Genomic DNA, 21,599 nt, shown 5'->3' with positions numbered 1-21,599 from the left:
GAACCAGAATACTATGCTTCTCTATCAGGCAAGCAAAATTTTAGATAACTCAGCTGGTGAGGATATGATATATAGAGGGAGAAAAATGTGAGTGGAAGACCTACTAGAAAGATAATGCAATAATCTAATATAGGGCATTGATGGTTTTATATTAGATGTAGGTAACAGGAATGAAAAAAATGAAATAGAAGTATATTAGTTAGGTAAGAGTAAGACCAAGAAAGACAAGTTTGCTAATGTTCATATAATTTATCTCGTTTTCCTCCTATTTCTAGAAACTGTTTGCATTTTCCACTTTCAGATTGTTTCACAGAACATGTTTTCATGGAATATGCCAATTCATTTTCATTTGTTATTTGTTTTACTTCTCTTGCAGTTGGGTCTTACACCATCCAAATGCTGAAAGATTGAACTGAGAGTCTTAAAGAGAAAATAAAAAGCAATTAACACCTACAATAAAAAAACCCTCCCCACAGCTTTATTCTGGCTCTAATCCTTATAGGAAACAAAATATTTTTTTTCTTTTGCACATTGTAACAGATCTTCAATAAGCAGAGCAATAGTATATGAAAAGCTATATAAGGAACTGGAGTTCTGGCTCTCTGGTAGAATGCTGGCTGTCATGTATGAGGTCCTGGTTTTGATGATCAGCACCAAGTATAAAGTAATGATTAAGATTTATTTTGGTGGTGCAGGGGACTGAACCCAGGGCCTTTTACATTGGAGGCAAGAACTCTACCAACTGAGCTATATCTCCAGCCCATGCTTGATCAATGTGATTCTGCAACCTGTATACTAAGAAAAATGAGAAAATATATCCCATCTGATAAAAATGTATGATATGTTAAGATCATTGTACTGTCATGTGTAACTAAGTAAAACAAATAAAAAAGTAAATTAATAATTAATTAAATAATTTAAAAAGAAAATCTGTATGCTCAGAGACATAGATTTCTCACCTAACAGAGTCTTTTATATATCTATTCTTTAGGAATATCTATTAGTTCTCCGTGTTAATGCTTCACAACATTACTATAAGATCCTGAGGGTGTAAAGGCCCTTTCCTGGGGGCTGTTCTGTGAATATTCCTTATGAAGTTGGAAACAGACAGTTCTGTATTGGGACCATTCTTTGAGGGAAGACAACAATGCTCATGACAGGTCACAAGATGGAGTCACTTCCTTCCATTAACTGTCACCCACTCCACAACAGCCACTTCTGGAATTCCCAGTGCTCAGAATCTGGTGACCTCATCTTGAAGAAATAATGGGGCTGGGGGCCTTCTGAGGACTCCCATTGGTAGAGCGAGGAGTGGGTGAGTTCATTCTGTCCAGAGCCACAGTCCTGGTAACAAGCCTCATACGAATGGATTCCTCAAGCCTCAAAATGATGGATTCCCCAATGGAGGACCTGGACATTCCTGGTTGTAAGTGCCCCTCTCATCCTTAGAGAGTAGGGTAATGACCTTTGTAGGCATGGGGTGGTGGTTGCCCCCATAAAGTGCTAAGCAGTTAATAGATAGACTCCACCAGAAAAGGGAGGACTCCTCGAAGACACAGACAACATTCTGCCCAAATATAAAAGATACATGGGAGTCTTTGTCAAGTGGGGAGCTTTGACTTCCGCAAGGACCTTGCCCTTAGTGAGACTTCTCAGTCTGAAGAATGGCATGGGTCCCGGACTGGGAGCCGGAAGTTCTGAAAGAGTCCGCATAAGTCATGGCCCCTGTTACACCTAGTGTTCCTCATCTGTCAAAGGCCAAAGTGGACTCTCAAGCTTCCTGCCAAAATAGCTTGAACTCTATCTGAAGACAATGTGGCAAGTCTTGCAAGAGGGAGGGAAATAATGAATGGACGACTGAGCCAAATCAAGGAGAGGAATTAGAATCAGTTCAGGTCTCAAGCTACAGCTGTCAGACAACTTATCTCTTTTCTTTTTTTTACTGCCTCAGTGTGGGTCCCATTGTACTTTGTATGGCTGGGGCTGGGCACTCTGATAATTGGTGGATGCATGATGTTTCTACACTGGAGGAAGAAGCTGCAGCGGGAGGAGCGTGCCCAGCAGTGGATGGAGGTGATGAAATCTGCAACATTCACTTACAGCCCATTCCTGTACTGGGTCAACAAACAACACAGATATGGCATGACTGCAGCCATCAAGACAGGCCCTCCCAGGGCTGTTGCCAATGCTGAGATTAAAGTCCACATTTCAGATATTATGTGGGAGCAGGAACTCCCATAAAGACAGATGTTATGCCTTCAGAGTTAGCAGCCCCAAGGCAGAGGACCCTTTTCTCCTGCAACTTGCTTTGGTGGCCGCACAGCATCCCCTAGTTAACCCAATGCCAAATCAACAGACCACATCCCCATTCCAATGGTCTTTCTGGAGATACCCTCTGCCCCACCCCTCTGAAAGTCAAACGAACCTCATATGCTGGACTACTCTGCCACCTAACTCTTTCTTAAGTCTCCTGAAAGGCATATCCACTTTTAATCCCTTCAGACACTGTCCCATGGGGTGAACTATTTCAATGTGTCTCCTCTGGCTTCTCAGTTGTAACCACTTATCACTGAAGGAGGGAGCTTCAGCTACCAGAGGTAGTAGTAAAGGGAACTAACCTAGAGCATAAGATAATTACATAGAGGTCAGAGCCCATAGATTTGTTACATTATTAAAGATTTTTGAAAAGTGAGAGTCTTTTGTGTCTCATGTGCTGGTAGGAGGGCAATATCCTTCCCCTGTTTGATGAGAAACAAGTCTCACTAATACAATGAGAACTGGAGGCTGACTTAGAAGAAACACATTGAACCAGTAGTTGTGGATGAGCTCAATTCCCTCCATCAAGTGTTAAATGTGTTCAAGACCTTTGGCTAGGTCCCCAAAGGCACTGCTGTTCTACAGGATGGGAAGTACAATTTCCACAAGAGTGAAAATTGCTGAGGGCACATGGCTATGTGAGTCCCACGGTGCCTATGCCATTGGCCAAACAAGTCAGCATGAAGGCAATGAATCACACCACACTATGGGCTGAATGGCTGGTATCTAGTATATATTGATTTAAAAGACATTTTTAATAAGATGGATACAATCTTTATTTTTTTTATGTGATGTGGAGGATCAAACCCAGTTTCTCACATAGGCCATGCAAGCGTTCAACTACTGAGTTATATCTTCTGCCTGATATATTAATCTTAGGTGGTAGTGCTAAGTGGTAGTGTCTAAACATTGCTTCTAATATAAGCACAATGGAAAATGGCTATTCTAATTTTTCTTTTATTGATGAAATAGACAGGTTCCAAGGGAATATGTCATTATCTTCTTTGTTGGTATTATTGCTGCTGAGCCACTCCTCCCATTTAATATCTGCCTGGCATCAAATTTCTGAGTCTTTCCACCATACATCTTGGGACCCCTTCCCTAATCATGCGTTGTTAAAACATACTTGGTGAATGCTTTAGTGTGTGTAGAGTGTCATCAGCTTAAACTATAGATTTGTTTAGAGGAAGGGCTAGTGAGTAGATCTTAAAATTATACAAAGAAATACATCCATAGAGTTCTTTTAAGATATTCATGGCTGCCCTAAAGTTGAGTCCACTGTCACTCTACTATATGGGAATATTAATAACTTGTCTACTATATGGAAATGGTCCTAAGTTAATTATAAGCTATTTGGCCCCAGTTTAAAGATAAGAAAGTCTGATTCTGTCACAGAAATTTTCTCCATTTACTTGGAAATTTGCAATTCCAGTCATCATATTTGATCTCGACATTAAATGCAAATTACCCACAGGTACATACCCACATTACAGCCAGTTGTTGCCTATTTTGTGGAGTGTGGTGTGTGTGTGTTTGTGTGTGTGTGTGTGTGTGTGTGTGTGTGTGTGTGTGTGTTTGGTGTGATTCTCAGAACTTAGTAAACTTTTTTTTCTTTTTAATCATGTCTGTGGCTTGAAAGGATTCCATCTAGCAACTGCAAAGAAAGCCCTAGCCCTATTTATATGACCTCTAGCACTGGAGTTTAAGCCTTTTTCTTTCATTTTCTTTAAAAAAAATTTATCATTTGTAAACAAGGTTTTATATTGTATGTCAAAATATAATTCTGGACTAAGTGGACCTTCCTTATTAGTACAGGTGCAGAGGTTCACTGTTCCCTCATCTTGCTCCTTCTTGATTTTGCTCCCTTTAACCTTGAAGATGCCTGAAGCCCAAGACCTACAGTCTTACGTTCTTCAGGCCCAATACACTGATTCTGAAGGTAGATTCTGGAACACTGCATTGCGCCCATTTTTGGTTCACCATTGCATTCAAAGGAAAAAAAAATCCATAAAAAACGATCAAAGGTGATTTTTTTCTCTTCAGCAACAAGGAGTGGGGGGTGGCTAAAGATACAGTGAGAGGAAAAGGAAATATTTTATTCAGATAAATTATAAATTGCTCTATTACTGATGTGAAATAAAGTTCAAACTGAGTCATCAAACCCTTGAATTCATTACCTAAACAGAACCCAAACTGCTTACATTTGACCAAAACAGCTCCACTAGAACAAGGTAGATTGGTACTTTTTGAGAAAAATATGAGGAAAAACATGAAGGTTAGGTTCATATAACAAACAATATACACAGTATAAACTATTAGGATACACAAATGTGTTGTGGTTTGGGTATGAAAGAACCCAAATCTAGATGTTATTGGTAAGCAACAAATGAGGTGTGCATAAAACAAGTCTGTCAATAAAAATAACTCAAACATTAGGGTTTTGAGCCCAAAGGGTGACAAAATCCTCAAATGTGACCAGTAGGGACAGCCAGGGTTGGCTGGATGGGTCATGTGCATCAATGCAAAGAAACGAAACTGCAGGAGAATGCAAAACATCCAGCAGCAAGGAAAGTGTGACCACTCCTAAGCTTTGTTGCTGTAGACCCATTCCTGAGTGCCAGGTATTCTGCAGTCATCTTAAAGCCACGGACTATATTACTTTGGGTCATCTCTTTCTACAGTAAGTGTTGCCTGTCTGACTCATGGGGAGATAGATATAGATATAGGTGATATAATAAACATATCAAGATGTATTGTTTGGGGAAACTAATGAGAGAAGCAGTAGGAGCTGTCAGACTGAATAGGTAAAAGATTGCAAATGAAAGCCAAACTCAGATCATGGCCCAAAAAGTCACAGAGCTGAGGATGTCTCAAGTGAGACTTGACTTTAGATCAACACAAGGCACAGCCTGGGTAAGTGAGGACACTATACTGATATAAATTCCAAATTAGAAGTAAGTTATAGGTTGGTGGGGTTTGTAAGCTGGTGAGTTTTCTGGACTGGAACAAAGGAAGTTGAGATACTGATCTCTGTCTGTGAGACATGGTAGTTTCTCAGGCAGGATGATGACAAGGGATGACAGGCCTGAGTTCAGAATGGGTACCTCTGGCAATGACCCAGCCATTTAATTCTTCAGCATATATTCTGGGGTATGAAAACACATCTACAAATTTATGCATGCTAATATTCATAGCAGTATTATTCCTAATAGTATCAGTGTGGAAACAATTCTAACACTAATCAACTCATGAATGGATAAATAACATGTTCTATGTGCGTACAATGGAATATTATTCAGCCAAACAAGATGGGAAGTACTGCTACATGCTACAACATGAACAGACCAGGACAATAATACACTAAAAGAAGCATACACAATGCCACATATTATGATTCCATTTATATGAAACATCCCAAACCAGATAAAGAAGCTGGGGAATGAATGATTGTTCAATGGGCACAGAGTTTCCTTCTGAGGTAATAAGGATTTTGTAGAATTAAAGAGTTGTGATGGTTGCATTTGCCGAAGTCCGGCTGGGCACAAAATAACCGAGCTGCCACACGGCATCTTCAAGAGATACTATAGCATTAACTATATACTGACTTTTGGAAAATAAATTAAATACAGAATCTTAAACATCACAAAAGCTTGTAATACTGCACTAAGCTCCACCTTTTGAGCTGATTGTTTGGGCACTAAAAATGTAAAAGTTTGATCAGGGGTAACTACTGTTGCTGTACCATTATTTGACCCATCAGTAAATATATTTGAAGCATTCATGATTGTTGAGAGCCACAGCCAAAGGGGCCCCAGCAAACTTCCAGCTGCCAGCAAACTTCCAGCTGCTGGCTGATGATTGGCTCACAGCGATCCCAGCAACATCAAGCTGATTGGCTCCTCTGCGGTGATGTTCATTGGGCTGTTTCCCTGCCCTTCAGACTGCCAGCTGATGATTGGCTCACAGCAGCCCCAGCAACATCTAGCTGATTGGCTCCTCTGCGGTGATGTTCATTGGGCTGTTTCCCTGCCCTTTCAGACCACGGAGCTGCTCATTGGGGGACTTCTTTGGCTCTGCCCACACGACCCAGCCAATTGGCCTCAAGAGCAGGAGGATACTGGGAGGTGGTGATGCTTGTGTGGAGTGAGAGGCTTGTGGGAAGCTGGTGGTGGCAGTTGGGCTCTGAGGGTTTTTTCCTGAGGAGCAGTTTTGTTTGGCGTTTGTAGTTCTAAAAATAAAGTTTGTTTCTTTTGACAAGTGGCTCCTGAATTGTGCCCAGCCAGACTGCAGCATTTGGTTGCTCGCTCGGGGTACGACTGAGGGTAAGTGATAAGGTAAACTGCTCGCCCCTGAGGGCAGGGCGAGAGGATGGGTAGCCATTTTAAGATTCCTGGGAGACTGGTGTTTGTTTATGAAATACAAGAAGGTCAACCAGGACACAGTGCTGGAGGGAGCTCTGTCACTTGGGTTGAGTCAGGGTCTGAAGGATAAAAACCCAAACTGGGCTGCTATCCCATATATCTTTCCCACTTGATTGTAGCAACTTGATTCTGAGCATCGCACCAAATCCTCTCCCCACAACAACATGCCTTTTTATTATAGGGTCTGCTGGCTGCACCCTGTCAGTCACATGTCATTTGGAAGCCAAAGACAGAACCACAGGGGCCCACCACAGATGTTGATCACACACCTGCACTCCATTGCTCCAGGCCCACTTCCCAGCCAGCTCCTACTCACTGGCATCTCTGTTCTTCACCATGGTCATGAATTCCACTCAGTCAAAAACGGCACTCTCTGGTTAAGTCATGATGAGAAACAAGAGATCTGAAGGTTCTCCAGGGATTTCTGGTCATGGGATTCTCAAAAAATTCATGCTATTGGCCTAGCCATATTTCAAGAATGAAGAAGTTGGCACTGTGGCTTTTGATTCATTCAGGAGCCATTACGTGTTGAGGAATCTCCTTTCAGTAAAAGCTCTGGAGATCTCATGCAGGCAAGGCTTCCAAAGGAGTGGCAAAAGGTCACAGGAATCCAGGCCCATTGGGGTCTGAAATATGAGGTTCATGTGTGTTTTGGCTCTCAACTATAGCTGAAAAGGCTTTAACAGCAAAATCATGTGAAATCCTGGCTGAGATTGCCAGTGCTGTACAGAAAGCCACCCTGGGCCTCAATCTCAGTTTCCAAAGGCTGCTCTAATGCTTGGCTTCCTGAAATCCCAACACAATTAGTGGCAATAGTTCTCTGTGGTCAGTTCCAGAACTCAGTCTCTAATGGGCATCACACCAGATTTCAAGCTGAGGTGGACCCAGCCATCTTTTCCAACCACCGCATAAAAGACCACTATTCTAACAAAAAAACTCCAACATGGCCCTCATCTTCTTTCATATAGACACTCATCATTACATTCTGGCTGGGGGTTTCCATAGGGGGAGCAGTCTAAGATGGTGTCCAAAGTAAGATCTCATGCCCATCATTTGCCAAAATTTATGGTGGCCTGGACACCTTTCCTGAGATACAGGATAGATAAAATGGGCCTGTAGTTAATACTGCTCTGCTTCTCAAATTAGAAAACTCTGGCCTGCCAGGGCTAGATTCTTTATGTGTACTGCAGTCATGAAAAAACCCAAACACCTGTGTGCTAGTTACTGTAGGGCTTGCAACAACACAATTTACCCAGAGGATCCCTGTTTTTACTTCATAGGGGTCAGAAGCCTGGCCAGTGGAAGGCAAGAGACTTCATACAAAATTACTCTTTTTTTATCATCTTAGTTTTGGATGGACACACGGGATTTCTCTTTAGTGACCTGGGGTGCTGAGAATGTAATCCACAGCCACACAGGGCAAAGAGTCTTATTCAGACACATCTTTTACAAAGCAATTTACCTAAAAGGCACAGTTTAGGCCTCTTCATTTCCATTTGAAACAGTTTTCTTGAGGATTCACAAAGGGGTGGCCTAAGGCAAAGACCTCCCTGACATTCAGGGGAACAGAACAATAGGTAAGAGAAAAGCCTGGGGAAAGACTTTGCCTCAAGATGAACACTGTATGGGCTGGGGATGTGGCTCAAGCGGTAGCGAGCTCACCTGGCATGCCTGTGGCCCAGGTTCTATCCTCAGCACCACATACCAACAAAGATGTTGTGTCCGCTGAGAACTAAAAAAATAAATATTAAAAATTTTCTCTCTCTCTCTCTCTCTCTCTCTCTCTCTCTCTCTCTCTCCCTCCGTTCTCTCACTCTCTCTTAAAAAAATGAACACTGTGGCACTGACAGCATTTTAATCATGCTACTTGGGTTGCTCTCTATCAAAGCAGGGATTCTCCAGAGAGATCCTTAAATTTCATTCTAATTTTTGAGTTTTCTGAGATGCTTAGCATTCCCTTCAGCAATTCAGTCCATGGCCATGTCACAGAGCTTGAGGGGAGTACACATCTTGGACACAAAACTATGAGCCCCTTCAGAGATTGGCCAAAATTCAGGAAGAGTATTGGAACTTAGGATCATGGTAGTGTTGCCCATCTGCAAAGCAAGCAGCAGTCCATTCATAAATTGGCCATGAGGAGTGCTGAAAAGGTTTCCACTAGAAAGGACACATTCACTGCTGCATTCTTCTCTCTACTCTCTTTAACCACAAACCCAGTGGGATCCATTGACATAGAAACACTCACCATTAGCAAAAGGACTCACTAGTTAACAGTCCATTTAAAACCCAAGAAAATTTTTTTTCTTCATGTTTTCAGAACATGAGACAAATTGACAAATTCAAACACACAAACCCCCTCTGTATTTGGTCTGCATCTATCCACTGTGTCCTCTGACTGGTGGGTGAAAATATGTTCCCCAGCAGTGGCCAGTCCTGTCTCACCTCTGGTCTATTGGCCATCTCTGAGTAGTTGTCAGGAGTAGGAAATGAGCCAGTTCTTCTTTCTAAGAAAAGGCCCCTTTTCAGACCTTTCCAGGCATTGGGCTATCCACACATCACTAGGTACCAAGGAAAAATGACTCTGGCCTTGGTACAGACAAAAAAGTAAGCCCAATGGGACTGGAACTGCCTCTGGGTGCCTCACCTCCTGGATCCCAAGTTCAAAGTGTTCCATCACCAAGGAAGTGAGGTGAGGTCACTTCCTTCAGGGAAGTGAATGAGGTCACTGCCTTGGCAACCACTTTGTCCTAACAGTTGTTTCCATGGGTCCCATGAGATGGAGGCTGCCCCACCTTCCTGTCGCATTTTCACAAGGTATAAATCCATGTATAGCACAGGAGCCCGGGATCAGCTATCCACACAGGCCTGATTGTGTCCATCTTCCCTGCAATGAGAAGAGAGAGGCTGATTCAGCCAATCCCTTCATCCTGACTGGGTTGTTGGCCATAAAAGATGACTTTGGACCTCACAGGTCCTACCTAGCTGCCTACATTTGCTCCAGGAATCATTTATGAGCTTCTCAGCAGCTGTAGGATTCCCTACATACCTGTATGGTGAGATCAACTCAGGACCTGCTGTTATGTGGAAATAGATTGAGGGAGCAGAGTATGGTTAAGGTTTACATCATGTTGGATTTGGGTTAGGAGTCATTCTGATGGATGAATATGGGTATTGGGCAACTGGGATATTTATAAGAATGTAAGGTGAAATGTAAGTATGAAAATAGAAAACTAGGTAAGATCTGAAGCACACAAGGGTGTTGGGCCCTTGATTTGGATACATAGTTTTGAATTATGTTCTGCAGAGGTGAATCCTCTAAATCCATATACAATGGCATAAGATCTTGTACCTGGGACTACTGAATGTAAAAGAGAACTTTCAGTGAAATAGAAATAGTTGGCAGGATTGCAGTGTAGGGTAAGGAAGAATAGTGAGTTTAGGATTTGGACAAAAGGCCCTTTTTACAATAGAATTTCTATTAGAGTGTAAATGTGAATGTCAGCACACATGAAGAGTCAGTCACAACAAGGCACTTGGGAAAATTGATATCAATATGGATGTTAGGAGATTGGGCAAAGTACAAAATGAGTGATAAGATCAGGGATATTTTCAACAAGGGGGTGTTTAAATATATTATCTGAGGAAGAAATAAATGTATACTCACCAATTGGATTAAAATTTGAAAACAATAGGCAACGTAGACATAGATGATTTAGTAATCAATTCTCTCATTAAATTAGGCTTTGGTGGAATCATAAGATATGTGTGAGTTTTGCATTTTGTGTCCAGAAGATTATGTGATGAAAGGAATACATAGAGCAGGTGACATGCGTATTTCTTCCACCATTTCTGGGAGCATGTTTGGAAACCCTGTCACTTAGTGTTTGGGATACAAAGTGGTGTACCCTGTGTCTCTGCATACAGAGATGATGCATGAATAGATCATATGGTGAATGAAAGCCAATCAGTGCATTTTCTATGAAGAGGAGGGTCATCAGAGAAGGGAGACATCCCTGATGCTTCCAAGGGAAGCCACATGGTCAAGCAAGGCCTGGACCCATTCTAGCACTAATGGCACTAGTGGAACTTAGAATCTGTTGTAAAGTTCCACCAAGACTCCTATGGAAACTCAGCTGTTAACAATAGATAGAAATAAAAGTCAGTTTGACTGCTTCATCTTACACTCTTAGCAAAGACAGTTAAAACCAAAATACAGCTATTCCTGGGCATTTTAAATAATAATAATAGTTAAATGTAACATCCCAAAATAAGTAAACTGGAGGCTATAAAAGAGATTCTTAGGCAAGAATGCCTGATAACTATCAAAAGGAACTGCCAGAGTAGTTTTTAGTTTAAGGCCTACAGATACTCCTAACCTACACAGGTAGGCTTGGTGTTTGCTAATATGATTATCTAACCCTAAGTAACAGAATTAAAGGTTTCTCTATTAGACACAGAGGTCATCCTAGTAAAATGATTTTGCAATATCAGATGACATTAAATTATTAAACTGTATCTTAAGGGGAAGGACATCTGTAACTCTAAAAGATAAATGTTATGTTTACAGTTCTAATAACTGGGGATGTTAAAGTCTGGTGAGGTAACTTCTATACAGTGACATGTTCCAGCTGCTGCAACATTTATTCAGTACTCAATGGTTTTTGTTTCTCTCATAGAAGCACCCATTCCCAGATGACAACCTGTTTTTCCCCAATCAGACCTCAAACGGAATTGACTTCTATAAGGGAACTCACGTCCTGCACGTCGCCCCACATGTCTTTAAGCCCCCTCATTATTGACACCATTTTTCAGCTCTGAAGCAGCCAGAAAGAGCCATCACCCCTTCTCCTTACAGCAATAAAGAGTTCCCAAAATTAGGGGGGAATGACGCCAGAAATGGATAGACAGTGTAGATAGGTAAATCAAGTCAGGTTGGATGAATATAGGAGTCCCATTCTTAGTGATTCTGGGAAGTTGAAGATGGTCTCCTGAGATTACTGTTTACCAAGATGTAGAGCCTGGCTAAATAGGCTCCCAACTGAGAGAATCATGATTGTTTTCCAAGTTTCCATAAAAAGGGGGGAATGAAAAACCAGCCTCTATCTCAGAGCAAAGCCTGTCAAAGGAAGGGACATGACCTTTGTCCTTTGAAAGAGTGACAGAGTGCTCCTAGGCACATTCCCACCCTGCTAATTTGTTTATCTACAAATAACTGGAGAGATCTGCTGTGCCAGGTGTCCCTGACTCAGTCAGGCTAGGTGGGGATCCATAGCAATCCCCTAGCAACCACCAATCAGCATGAGACAGGGAAATACCTGGGATGCCAGAGGACCCTCCCAGTAGTTTATGGTGGTTGATAACATGTTGAGAAACCATGTAATTCAGCATGAACACCCCTCTTGGCTTAAACCAATCAGTTCAAATGAATCCCCCTCTTGTAGTAACCAATCACCCCTACCCAACTTTTTCCCACCAGTGAATGTGCTAATCATGTTTTAGAGTTGTTATTTGATTTTCCCAAGGTGTGTGATGATTTGCTAAGAGATGCTATGATGTATGTGGGGGTCCCTGCCTTCTCCAAAGAATGTATAAAACTGCTGCAAACCCTGGGCTCTGGGCATCTCAGCATCACCAGTTGCTGTGTGTCCATGTGGAGCACCGAGCTAGCTCGCAATAAACACCTCTTTGCTGCTTACATCAATCTTGGGTCTCTGGTTGTCTTTTGGGGGTCCCGAATTCGAGCAAAACAGATGGATATATAAACTGCTAGATAGATGTGGAGGTTAAGCTAGAGATGGAGATAAAGATGGTATCTTAGAACCACAGACAATTGTATCAGGTGTCAATGGGATGGGGGCAAATACCCTTTTTCCAGATCTCCATCAATCCCCAAAACCTTTTGTTTAAGTCAAAAAATTTTTTAAAAAATTTAGATGTAGATCGACAACAATACGTTTATTTAATTTATTTCATTTATGTGGTGCTGAGGATTGAAACCCAGTGCTTCACATGTGCTAGGCAAGCGCTTTACCACTGAGCTACACCCACAGCCCCTAGTGGAAATATTTTGAGAGGGTGTACCAAGAATTGAACTTAGGTGCACTTGACCACTGAGCCACATACCCAGCCCTATTTTGCATTTCATTTAGAGACTGGATCTCACTGAGTTGCTTAGTGCCTTGCCATTGCTGAGGCTAGATTTGAACTCGTGATCCTCCTGCCCCAGCCTCTGGAGCTGCTGGGATTACAGGTATGCACCACTGTGTCCAGCTAGTTGAAAGATTTTTAACATGCAGAAAATAATACACAGATTTTCATATGCTCCCAATAGAAGAAAAAAATTTACATTTGTTTGGGGGACTTCTTTTATGTGGAACCGATGTTGTCTCAAACTTGCAGAGACAGAGCTTCAAATCAAATGTCCTAGGTACCCTCTATCCCTTCCAACTAGACTTAAGCCCCTCCTAATTAAGTTCCTATAGGGTTACAGGCCTGCCCTGGTATCCAGCAGGGTTGGAAAAGACCCCAGTATTTAGGTATTTACACCTCAGGAGAGAAGTTCTGGCTTCTCAAAAGACATGTCATATGGTGAACAGGCAGGGAGGCTAAGAGGGTCCCATTTTACAGGAGTGAAGCTGAGGCTCAAGAAGTCACTTGCCCTAGGACAGAGACTCGGTTATTTGTTTATCTTACCAAGTCCTGTCTCCCTGTTTTTGTTTGTTTGTTTCCATCTTGGGGTGGGTGTTGTTTGGGGTTTTGTTTTTTGATACTGGGGATTAAACCCAGGAGTACTTAACCACTGAGCTAAATCACAAGCCCTTTTTATTTTTTTCTTTTATTTTAAGACAGGTTCTCACTAAGTTACTTAGGGCCTCACTAAATTTCTGAGCCTGGCCTTGAACTTGCAATCCTCCATCCTCAGCTTCTGAGATTACAGATCTACACCTGGTTCTGCCTTCCTTTCATGCACTGCTTTCCTTGGAATAGTAGTTGCCAGAAGGAAGGGGCACCTTAGTAGGAAGGAGGTCAAAGCTTCTGGCAAGAGTGAAAGGGCCAGGAGGTATGCTGGGCTTCCAGTACAGAAGGCTACAGGCCCTGCTGATCTGCAGCTCTGTCTGATACTCAGGGGTGCTGGTGTTCTGTTGTCCCCCTTCAGAACATCTGAGAGTTAAGAAGGGGATGCTCAGAGGTATCATCAGGAATAAAAGACACTCGACATGTCAGGCAGGTTTGTGGCTCACTCTCCCAACTCCATCCCTTGCTAAGCAAGTGCTCTATTGCACCCAGGTCCTGATTTCCAACTCTGAACATTCTGAACAACCTTCTTCTCTGGTTGAAAGCCCACCTGGATCAGTACATTGTGCCTCCTGGGCTTGGGAGCCTCAGAGTGGACACACGGGGATGACAGTGACCACAAATCGAAATTTTTCTATTGTAAATGATTTTTCAAAATCTGGCTTCAACAAAAAGAATTGTAGTTTCAGCTTCAGACTCTGGAGGATTCAGGTATTCAAGTAATATGATGAGGGACACGAGCTGTCTCTCCATCACTTGGCCTGCCACCCACCCCTCACTCCCTAATTGTGACTTCATTTGGAGTCCACACAATGACATTATGGCTGCCAGAAGGTGTGACAGTCCTGGAAGTCTCAAGGTCAGTGAGAAAGAGCTACCTCCTTCCCCAAAACTTTATATTGACCAGCAACCAGCATAAGTGGGCCAGCCAATGTGGGGCACCTACCACTTTCTAAATGCCAGGCATTGTCTGCATTGTCTGCTGGATCTCATGTTTATTTGGGGTTTGAGGAGAGGGTTTTGTTTTGCAATACTGTGGATCAAACTCAGGGTCACTCTACTACTGAGCTGCTTGTTCTCACATGGGGAGTAACTGTTTGTCCCCTAGCCATGTTCACAAGAACCTTTCACTAGGATCCTTGTAAAGCCTCTTGACAGGGCCCAGAGGAATCTCATCATGGCTAATGGTCTCAGGGATCCTTGGGCTCCAGGAAAGGAAGGGCTATCCCCCAAACCTCCTCTCCAGAGAGTGTCCCACCTAGGAAGGTCAGGGACATCATTTCCCAACTCCTTTCTGCTCCCAGACTGCCACAGTCGAAGGGAAGGCGTGAGAACACTCACCTACTGCTGGTGACCAGCTGACTTTCCTTTAGAATCTGCTCATGCAGTTGGGCTTATAGAAAGGTGCCTACCTGAGCCAGTTAAGTTCCTAACCTAAAGCAAGTCTAAAGTGGGCAGCTGCTGCTTACCTGCAGCTGTCTGATTCCTTGGTCAACCCTGAGAAGGTCAGGGTAGGAGACAGATTCCCTCTTCTGGATCTCCAAAGGAGCACCTGCTGGAATCACTATAAACTCCCATGCCAAGCTCAGGCATGTGAGAGCCACAGCTCCACCACTGCCTAGGGCCAAACTCATTTATGCAACAAATACTTACTGGGCATGCATTATGTTCTAGGTGCAGGGGGATATGCTAACGATCACACAGGCAAAGCTCCCTGCACTCATGGAGGTGATATTGTCCAGCAGGGCTCAGTAAACTTTTCCTCTAACAACCAGATAGTTGACTTTGGGTGCCATAAGGTCTCCACCGAAAGAATTTAACTGCCTTCCCAGTAGGAAAGAATCCACAAATGGGTGTGGCTGTGTGCCAATAAAACTTTATTTATGGACACTGACCTTTGAATTCCATTTCATGCATCCTGAAATAAAAGTATTCTCCCCCTGCCCAACCACTTAAAAATGTGCAGATGTATAAAACTTTCTTAGTGTGAGGGAGGGCGAAATAAATACAGGTGATGCCAATAATAAAAAAAAAGGGAAACATACACAACACTTAGATGTGCCAGGTATTGTTCTAGTGCTTATGTAAATTAACTCATTTAATCCTTAGAATAACTCTTGGAGAGGTGTAACCATTATTGGCTCCACTTTACTGAGAAGGAAAGAGGGAATGCAGAAATTCACATGGAGTGATACTACCAGAAAACTGTGTGGCCAGGATGCCGACCCAGAACGCCAATGTGTATGCTTTTATACCTTATTCTATCCTGCTCATAAAAACCCAATGAAGTGATCAATTTGTTATCACCTTTGTTGAGCAGACAGTCCTAGGCATCAGTACAGGAAGGAAACACCAAACAACCTTATCAGACAGGTGTCCTCGCCCTCAGTGAAAAGCATTTAATGGTAGGTGAGGACACCCGCTGATAGGGTCACCCTACTCCTTTTGCTCTCAATTTCCTTGCTTTGCCCCAATCACCCTCCCCTACCGCATCCCCTAGCTCCTCAGCATTCCACCTTCTGGCCACTTTTCAACTTGAATTCCACTGCCAGAATGATGTTGGCATCATTTTAACACTTCCAGATATTCGAAAAGGAAAGATTCAAAGTTAAAAAGGGCCTGGAGAGACAGAGACTGGGGAGTTTTGAAGTCTCGGAGGGGATGGGGACAAACCATGGAAAAAAAATTCTCTTAACCAGGCATCTGTCCCCACCCACTCTGCCCCCCACCCCCAGCAAGCCTTGGCCTCCTGAGAGGCAAGCAGATGAAGGTTCCCACTCTGGGGACTTGGGGGAAATGCTTCTGGCATTAAGCAAAGCCTCTTTATATTTAAACTTCCAGCCCAGGATTTTCAGAAAAGTTTCCCCAAGCGTCACTGTGTGTGTGTGCACAAACAATTACATATCGGCGTAGGCACACAGTGGGATGCACAAATACACACCTGTGCGGGTTCACACACCGCGAGAGGGACCTAGTATTGCTGCGACTCCATGAAACCCCGTGTTCAGTAGTGGAGTGCACACTCGCTTGCACACCCTGAGAAGGTGGGAGCGGAGGGTGGTGTAGGTTCCAGCAGGAATTCCAGAGACATGAGGGGAGGGGCTAGGAGGGGCAGGAAGCCGGCCCTGGAGTTGGGGGCTCGGGGCAGGGCCTTGGGAGTCGAGTTCCCGGCCCCCCACTGAGGAGCCACCCCAGGGGCAGAGTAGGGGAGTATTGTCCTGGAGCCAGGGAGCCAAGTGGGACCACCAGGGACTGGAGCACCCCATAGGGGGCAGGAGACGGCTGAGTGGGGACGGACCTGCCTGGGGCAGGGAGAGGTCAGGGTGCAACCTGGTGGGCAGGAGGTGGGAACTGTGCCCAGGAGAGTTCCCAGAGCGAGGAGCCTAGAGACTCTCCCAGGAGGCTCCTCTGAGGGCCCGGAGGACTATGGTTGGCACGATGGGTCAGGCACCCCCTGCCAGATTCAAATTACTAAGTCAAAAGTAGCTGCCAATAGCTTTCCCCCTTCATTCACTGAACACCATTTCTGTGCCAAAGCTTTACCTGAGAGTCCTTCCTGCATTGCCCACAGCCTTCAGGAAGACAATGCTCAGTGATATAATGGAACTTACCTCTCAGGTCCACAGCGCAGCCACGATTCAGCCTTGCATCTGGTACCTCATGTTCCTGTCCTGCTTCTAGCCATTAAACCAGAACTTTGGGGGTACAAGGGAGTCAATGCTTTTTTAAAAATCTCCAGGAATTTCCAATGAGTTTTGCTGATGAAAACCACAGCACTAAATGTCAGACAGAGACTTTCCAGTTCCAAGTTCGCAAGCTGGGGTCTCTGGGCCCAGTCTGCTCCCTGTAGTGTCCCCTTTGATCTCCAGAGGTACTGTGTACAATTTTGAATTCATTACTAGCAACTAAAAATCTAAATTTCATACCAAAATCTGAATTTCTAATTTTTTCAACAGAGAATCAGACAAAACCAATTCCTGACTCGTTTCCTTTCCTTGCATGGATAAAATGACCCACAGCAGAGAAGGGCAAGGTTTTGTTCAGACACCCACAGCTCAGGTTAAGGGATAGAACTGGTGCTTGGGGGAAAACAGGACTCCAAGCTTTCTGATCTGACCCCAGACAACTGCACAGACCAAGATTGGTAGGGTGAGGGTAAGCATGGCATGGACTTGTGGAAACAGCTGGGAGTGTGTCTCCATAGCTGGCAGTGACTTTATCCAAGCTTACCACTTGGGCACAGGTCCCTGTAATCTGGCCTGTGCTCTTTGTGTGTGTTTGTGTGGGAGGGGGGATAGGGGTGTCTCTGTGTCTCCACACCCATCTGGTCACCCTGTCCTGCACTGTGTCTTGTTTGTCAAGTTCCAGAGGGACACAATACCTTTATTTTATTTATTTATATCTATGCCCAAGCCATTGCCTCGCATGTGATAGGCCAACGCTCTACCACTGAGCCGCCACCCAGCCCCCAGAACTGTGTCTATCTGGCAGCTCTAATAGTCCTGGTTCTGGCTCTGCTCCTACTCTGCAGCCTGCAGAGTTTTCTGGCCTTAGTTGGTCCTTAACCTGTAAAACAGTTGTCAGCATTTTCCCATCTCTCCTATGATGAATCAAAGCTTAATGGCCTCATGGCCTGTCCAATCTTGCCCCCACCTCCTGCCCATGCCATGCTTACCCTCACCCTACCAATCTTGGTCTTGCTTCCTGCAGTACCCACCTTGGAAGCCCTCCACCCCCCCCATGCCAGATGGCATGTGAGATGAAGCCCATCTGCCACCTCCACCCCAGTTCAGTTCCCAAGGTCTCTCCCAGGGCTCACCTTCACCATAAGTCTGTTCTAACCTCAGTTGGCCATTCTGCAGTGTGGGGAGGAAGGGACCCCAGCCCCCTCTTTTATTCCAAGGGGCTGAGAATGTGAATCAGTCCATCCGCCTTTACTTGGGGATCTGATTCCTAGAGATCTTCCTGGCTTCCACCTCAAGATAGCTCCTTCTCCGCTGGATTACACCCTGCCCTTGATAGCGCCCCAGCTAGCCTACACACCCACCTGTGAGTACTGGGCTGTTGAAAGCATCTATGGGGGCTCACTCACTTGCTGGAGCCTCCTGGGTCTCCTCCAAGACTGTGGAGCAGGAAAGAGCACAGGACTGTAGAAGCCAAGATGCTGCCTCCCTTCCCACCCCTCAGCTGTTGCGGTGAGCCAGAGGATGGACCTGGGGCTGCAGGAAAGGCAGGGCCTCTCACTACTCTGCCTTGCCAGCTGTGTGTCCTGGGGCAAGCCTTGCCCAATGCCTGGGGCAGCAGTGAGAGCTGGAAGAGGACATGAATTGAGAAGGAGTTCCTGAGGCCACGCGACCAATGCTCTGTCCCAAGCCAATGTCCAGAATCCAGTGTTTACACTTGGGCTGGACTGAGGAGGGGCTTCCAGGGACAGGGGAGGCTGACAGGAAGGGTGGAATGAGAAGGACATCATTACCCTAGGTACATGTATGATTGCAGAATGGTGCAACTCTACATCATGTAAAACCAGAGAGTGAAAATTTCTACTCCATTTGTGAACAAGGAATCGAAAAGCTTTCTGCTATCATGTGTAACTGATTAGAACTAATAATAAATTAATTAATTAAAAAAGAGCCACCAAGGTGGCCTCTGCATCTGGGCAGCTGAGGGGTGGGAAGGGAGGCAGCATCTTTGAGTTTGGAGTCTGACTTGTATGGGTTCAAATCCTGACCTTGCCACTTGCTGTGTGACCTTGGGCAAGTCATTTAGCCTCTCAGATCCTTTATTTTCACATCTATAAAATGAGATGAATAACTACAGCCAATATTAAAGCCAAGTGCCTCTCTAGTAATCCCAGCTACTTTTGAGGCTGAATGAGGAGGATTGCTTGACCCTAAGAGTTTGGCCCCAGATCTCATTTCAAATAAATCAATAATAAAAGTCAACATTGAGTTCTAGAAATTGCTCTAAACCCTTTAAATGCTTTATATCATTCTATAAAACTACACTGGTGTGTAGGTGCTATTTTAGTCCTAGAGGATAGAAGAGGAAATCAAGGCCCAGAGAAGCAAAGTAATTTAACCAGATCACATAGCTGATAGGTGGCAGATGATCCCAACAAGTTCCCTAACTCCCACCTTCCAGAGTTAGTGAGGATCAGCTTGTCACACGGAGTTTACAGTATGTGGTTGCTGTTGTTATTATAGTGATGGTGGCTGTATTAGTTTGCTAGAGCTGCTGTAATGAGGATCACTGATTTTTTTTCTCTCTCCTTCTTTCCTTCTAATTGGATGACTTAAACAATCAAAAGTCTGGAATCAAGTGTTGACAGAGTTAGTTTCTGCTGAGTCCTCCCTCCTTGGCTGTCCCTCCCTGTGTCTTCACCTGGTCTTCTTTCTGTTTGTGTCTGCATCCTCTTCTTATGAAGATACATGTCCTATCAAAGTATGGCCCATCCTCATGACTTTTTTTTTTGTTGTTGTTTTTCCCAGAAATAAACTTGCTTTGTAATCAATATAATTTCTGGACCTTGGAATCTAACAGGACACCTGGAACCCAAAGTTCCCTGTGAGTTTAAAACTGTGCAGGGGATCAGGAGGGACCCAAGGCAGGTGTGGAAAGAAGGAGGAAGTAGACTTTGGAGTGATGAGTTCTGCCCTGAGTGGGGGTGGGTAAGTGGAAAGGGAGGGGAAGGGTGGGTGCACCTGTAATCTCAGTGGCTTGGGAGGCACAGGCAGGAGGATTGTGAGTTCAAAGCCATCCTGAGAAACTTAGTGCGGACCTAAACAACTCAGTGAGGCCTTGTCTCTAAACAAAATACAAAATAAGGCTGAGTGCCCCTGAGTTCAATCCCTAGTACCAAGAAAAAAAAAAGGAAAAAAAAAGGGAGGTATTTAGCCCTGCAGTGATTCAGCCATGGGAGTGGGTTTGGCTATCCCCTAGAATATATGGAGAGTCACATGCTCAGCAGTTGCCAGGACACAGTAGTAGAGGCAGAAGTGTCCAAAGAACATCAATTCAATAGCGTGGGGGGAGTGGCTCTTGTTTCATGTACCTGTGGCAGAGGAAGCACAGCTAGTCCCAGGAGAATTAGAGGGTGTGTAGAAGCCCAGGGAGAAGTTGGAGGCAGCTGTCCTCTTGTACACTCCCAAAATGCCCACCCTCTGAGCTGTGTTGGCCTCTTTTTACGTAACTTTAAAGACTGTCACCAAATACAGTCTCATGCTGAGGTACTGGGGGTTAGAACTCCAAAAAATGAAATTCAGAAAGGGTACCATTTGGTCCATAGTGGGGTTAAATGTGGTTTCTTGTTACCATGGCAGGGACAGAGAAGAAACAGGGTGGAGGACAGACAGCAGCTGCCCAGATGCCCCCTTTGTCCTGCAGGCCCGATGGTCAACTCTGCAGAGCCAAGGAAGGCTGGACACCATATCAGGGCCACCTCCATGAGGAAGAAGCCTGTGGGGTAGAGGCCTTCACACATCGGGGCCTTTGATGGAAATTCATGCTCATCACTTTGGGGATGGTTTCCCCAGTCCTTGCCTGTCCCCAGGGCCAGACAGGGTACCCGGGCTCCACCCTGCCAGTCATGCTTTCTCCCACACAGGTGGACCAAGAGCATGTCTCATGGGTCACGGGCCAGGAAGCCTCCTCCAGCTCCTGTTCTTCCTTGGGAAATGCTTTCTTAAGCCTTCCTGGGGGAGAGGGCAGCTCAGTGGTAGAGATCTGGACTAGCAGGTGTGAGGCCCTTGGATCCTTTCCCAGCATCAAAAAAGAAAAACTCTGCCCCTGGAAGGAAAATAAGACAATAAAATGGTTTTTCCAACCCCCTCAGAAACCCTGGGCTCTTCAGCCTTGCTTTTTTTACCATCTCACACCCAATCTGGGTTTGGCCAGCCTGGGAGTGGTGGCTGACACACAACCCTAGCGTCTCATAAGCCACAATGCTGGCCCTGGAGACTTCTACTGGAAGGCAAGTCCTGAAGCCAGCAGAGCCAGGTCTGGGCTCATCCTGGGGTCACATGTCCCTTTTTCTCCGAAAGATATCTCCTTCCTTCCAACTAGCCA

The sequence above is a fragment of the Spermophilus citellus genome, assembly GCF_964194105.1.
Source record: "Spermophilus citellus genome assembly, chromosome: 11".
Classification (NCBI taxonomy): Eukaryota; Metazoa; Chordata; class Mammalia; order Rodentia; family Sciuridae; genus Spermophilus; species Spermophilus citellus.
The sequence above is the reverse complement of the archived record's forward strand: the minus strand, read 5'-3'. Positions refer to the sequence as shown.